Here is a 5,190-nt window from a genome sequence, read left to right on the forward strand (position 1 = left end):
ACTCTACACGCTTTGCGCTGCACTCCAGAAGCTAGGCGCTGGACCCTAGACACTTGAGGCTAGGCGCTGGACTCTACACACTGGGCGCTGGACTCTGGACACTCAGTGCTGGACTCTACACGCTAGGCGTTGGACGATGCACACTTGAGGCTCGGCGCTGTACTCTAGACGCTGGGCGCTGGACGCGACACGCTGGGCGCTGGACTCTCGACGCCAGGCGTTCGACTCTGCATGCTCTGCGCTGGACTCTGGACGCTAGGCGCTGGAGTCTACGCGCTAGGCGCTGGATTCTACACGCTAGGCGCGGGACTCTGGACACTTGACAGGTGGCGCTGGACTCGAGACTATTGAGGTGAGGCGCTGGACTCTAGACGCTGGGCGCTGGACTCTCGGCACGAGGCGCTGGACCCTGGACACTTGACACTAGGCGCTGGACTCTAGACTATTGAGGCGAGGCGCTGGACTCTACGCGGTGGGTGTTGGACTCTAGACGCGAGGCGCTGGAGTCTACATGAGTCGCGCTCGACACTATACGCTAGGCGCGGTACTCTCGATGCTGGGCGCTGGACTGTACACGCTGGGCGCTGGACGATACACACTTGAGGCTAGGTGCTGGACTCTACACACTGGGCGCTGCACTCCAGAAGCTAGGCACTGGACTCTAGACTATTGAGGCGAGGCGCTGGACTCTACACGGTGGGTGTTGGACTCTAGACGCGAGGCGCTGGAGTCTACATGAGTCGCGCTCGACACTATACGCTAGGCGCGGTACTCTCGATGCTGGGCGCTGGACTGTACACGCTGAGCGCTGGACGATACACACTTGAGGCTAGGTGCTGGACTCTACACGCTGGGCGCTGGACACTAGACGCGAGGCGCTGGACTCTGCACGCGAGACGCTGGACTCGAGACGCTAGGCGCTGGAGTCTACACGCGAGGCGCTGGACTCTCGACACATGACACTTGGCGCTGGACTCTAGACAGTTGACGCTAGGCACTGGACTCTAAATGCTAGGCGCTGGACTCTAGACACTTGACGGTAGTCGCTGGACTCTAAATGCTAGGCGCAGGACTCTGGACACTTGACACGAGGCGCTGGACTCTAGACTATTGAGGCGAGGCGCTGGACTCTACACGGTGGGTGCTGGACTCTAGACGCCAGGCGCTGGACTCTACATGCTATGCTCTGCACTCTGGACGCTAGGCGCTGGAGTCTACACGCTAGGCGCTGGACTCTATACGCTCGGCGCTGTACTCTAGACGCTAGGTGCTGGACTCTACACGCAGGGCGCTGGACTCTGGACACTCAGTGCTGGACTCTACACGCTAGGCGCTGGACGATACACACTTGAGGCTCGGCGCTGTACTTTAGACGCTGGGCGCTGGACTCTAGACACCAGGCGCTGGACTGTACATTGTATACGCTTGACTCTAGACGCCAGGCGCTGGACTCTACATGCTATGCGCTGGACTCCAGACACTAGGCGCTGGAGTCTACACGCGTGGCGCTGGACTCTACACGCTAGGCGCAGTACTCTCGATGCTGGGCGCTGGACTCTACACGCTGGGGGCTGGACTCTAGACACTCGGTGCTGGACTCTAGACCAGGGGTGGGGAATCCTGGTCCTGGAGGGCCGCAAACCTGCATGTTTTTCATGTCTCCCTGCTTCAACACACCTGAATCGAATCAAGACTCATGGCCAAGTCCAGCAGAAAGCCAGATAACGAGCCTCATTGCAATCAGCTGTGTTGAAGCAGGGAGACATGGAAAACATGCAGGGCTGCGGCCCTCCAGGACCAGGGTTCCCCACCCCTGCTCTAGACGCTAGGCGCTGGACTCTACACGCTGGGCGCTGGACTCTAGACACTCAGTGCTGGACTCTGCATGCTCGGCGCTGGACGATACACACTTGAGGCTAGTTGCTGGACTCTACAAGCTGGGTGCTGGACTCTGCACGCGAGGCACTGGACTCTGCACGCGAGGCGCTGGACTTTAGACGCTAGGCGCTGGAGTCTACACGCGAGGCGCTGGACTCGAGACACATGACACTTGGCACTGGACTCTAGACACTTGAGGCTAGGCACTGGACTCTACACGCTGGGTGCTGGACTCCAGACACTTGGGGCTAGGCGCTGGACTCTACACACTGGGCGCTGCACTCCAGAAGCTAGGCGCTGGACCGTAGACACTTGAGGCTAGGCACTGGACTCTACACGCTGGGCGCTGGACTCTAGACACTAGACGCGAAGCGCTGGACTCTGGACACTCAGCGCTGGACTCCACACCCTCGGCACTGTACTATAGGCACTTGAGGCCAGGTGCTGGACTCGACATTCTGGGCGCGTAATTCGAGACGCCAGGCGCTGGACTCTACATGCTATGCGCTGGACTCTAGACGCCAGGCGCTGGACTCCACATGCTATGCGTTGGACTCTAGACACTAGGCGCTGGACTCTGCACGCTGGGCGCTGGACTCTGGACACTCAGTGCTGGACTCTACACGCTAGGCGCTGGACGATACACACTTGAGGCTCGGCGCTGTACTCTAGACGCTGGGCGCTGGACGCGACACGCTGGGCGCTGGACTCGAGACGCCAGGCGTTGGACTCTACATGCTCTGCGCTGGACTCTGGACGCCAGGCGCTGGACTCTACGCGCTAGGCGCTGGACTCTACACGCTAGGCGCGGGACTCTCGGCACGAGGCGCTGGACTCTGGACTATTGAGGTGAGGCGCTGGAGTCTACACGCTGGGCGCTGGACTCTCGGCACGAGGCGCTGGACTCTGGACTATTGAGGCGAGGCGCTGGACTCTACACGGTGGGTGCTGGACTCTAGACGCTAGGCGCTGGACTCTAAACGCTAGGCGCTGTACTCTAGACGCTAGGCGCTGGAGTCTACACGCAGGGCGCTGGACTCTGGACGCTAGGCGCAGGAGTCTACACGCGAGGCGCTGGACTCTCCACGCAGGGTGCTGGACTCTAGATGCTCGGCACTGGACTCTACACGATGGGCGCTGGACTGCAGACACTAGGTGCTGGACTCTACACGCTCGGCGCTGGACTCTACACACTAGGCGCTGGACTCTAGACACTTGACGCCAGGCGCTTTACTCTGCACGCTACGTGCTGAACTCTAGACACTTGACATTAGGTGCTGGACTGAAGACACTTGACGCTTGGCGCTGGACTCTACATGCTGGGCGTTGGACTCTCGATGCTCGGCGCTGGACTCTACACACTAGGCGCTGGACTCTGGACACGAGGTGCTGGACTCTACACGGTAGGCGCTGGACTTTAGACACTTGACGCTTGGCGCTGGACTCTAGACACTTTAGTCTAGGTGCTGGACTCTACACGCTAGGCGCTGGACTCAAGACGCTAGGCGGTGGATTCTACACGCCAGGCACTGGACTCTAGATGGTAGGCGCTAGACTCTACACGCTTGGCGCTGGACTCTTGACACTTGACGCTATGCGCTGGACTCTACACGCTGGCCGCTAGACCCTTGACACGAGACGCTAGGCGCTGGACTCTACACGCTAGGCGCTGGACTGTAGACACTTGACGCTAGGCGCTGGACTCTGCACTCTACGCGCTAGACTCTAGACACTTGACGTTAGGCGCTGGACTCTACACATTCGGCGCTGGACTCCACACGCCTGGCGCTGGACTCCACACGCTAGGCGCTGGACTCTACATGCTAGGCGCTAGACCCTAGATACTTGAGGCTAGGCACTGGACTCTAAATGCTAAGAGCTGGACTCTACACGCTGGGCACTGGACCCCAGACACTTGAGGCAAGGCGCTGGACTCTACACGCTCGGCGGTGGACTGTAGACACTTGACGCGAGGCGCTGGACTGTATACGCCAGGCGCCAGACCCTAGACACTTGACGCGAGGCGCTGGACTGTATACGCTAGGCGCCAGACCCTAGACACCTTGAGACGACGCGCTGGACTCTACACGCGAGGCACGGGACTCCAGACACTTGACGCAAGGCACTGGACTCTACACGCTAGGCCCTGGACTCTCGACACTTGACGCTAGGCGCTGGACTCTATACGCGAGGCACCAGACCTTAGACACTTGAGGCTCGGCACTGGACTCTACACGCGAGGTGCTGGACTCCACACGCTAGGCGCTGGACTCTCCACGCTGAGTGCTGGACCATAGACACTAGACGCTAGGCGCTGGACTCTACATGCTAGGCGCTAGACCCTAGACACTTGAGGCTAGGCACTGGACTGTATACGCCAGGCGCCAGGCCCCAGACACTTGAGGCTAGGCGCTGGACTCGACACGATGGGCGCTGGACTCTAGACACGAGACACTGGACTCCAGACACTTGAGGCTAGGCACTGGACTCTAAACGCTAGGCGCTGGACTCTAGACACCGGACGCGAAGCGCTGGACCCTAGACACCAGACGCTAGGCGCTGGACTCTACACGCTAGGCGCTGGACTATAGACACTTGACATGAGGCGCTGGACTCAAGACACTTGACGTTTGGCGCTGGACTCTCCACGCTAGGCCCGGGAATCTACACGCTAGGCGCTGGACTCTACACGCTAGGTGCTGGACTGTACATGCTACACGCTGAACTCTGGACGCGAGGTGCTGGACCCTAGACACTGGACGCTCGGCGCTGGATTAGACACGATGGGCGCTGGACTCCAGACACTAGGCGCTGGACTATAGACACTTGACGCTCGGCGCTGGACTCTGCACGCTACGCGTTGGACTCTAGACACTTGACATTAGGCGCTGGACTCTATACGCTAGGCGCTGGACTCTACACGCGAGGCACTGGACTCTACACGCCAGGCACTTGAGTCTAGACACTTGACATTAGGCGCTGGACTCTATACGCTAGGCGCTGGACTCTACACGCGAGGCACTGGACTCTACACGCCAGGCACTTGACTCTACACGCTAGGCGCTGGACTCCAGACACTTGACGCTAGGCACTGGACTCTATACGCTAGGCGCTACACCCGAGACACTTGAGGCTCGGCACTGGACTCTAAATGCTAGGCACTGGACTCTACACGGTGGGCACTGGACCCGAGACACTTCAGGCAAGGCGCTGGACTCTACACGCTAGGCGCTGGACTCTAGACACTTGACGCAAGGCGCTGGACTGTATATGCTAGGCGCTACACCCTAGACACTTGAGGCTCGGCGCTAG

Source organism: Salarias fasciatus, unplaced genomic scaffold (assembly GCF_902148845.1).
Source record: "Salarias fasciatus unplaced genomic scaffold, fSalaFa1.1, whole genome shotgun sequence".
In the NCBI taxonomy this organism is placed as follows: Eukaryota; Metazoa; Chordata; class Actinopteri; order Blenniiformes; family Blenniidae; genus Salarias; species Salarias fasciatus.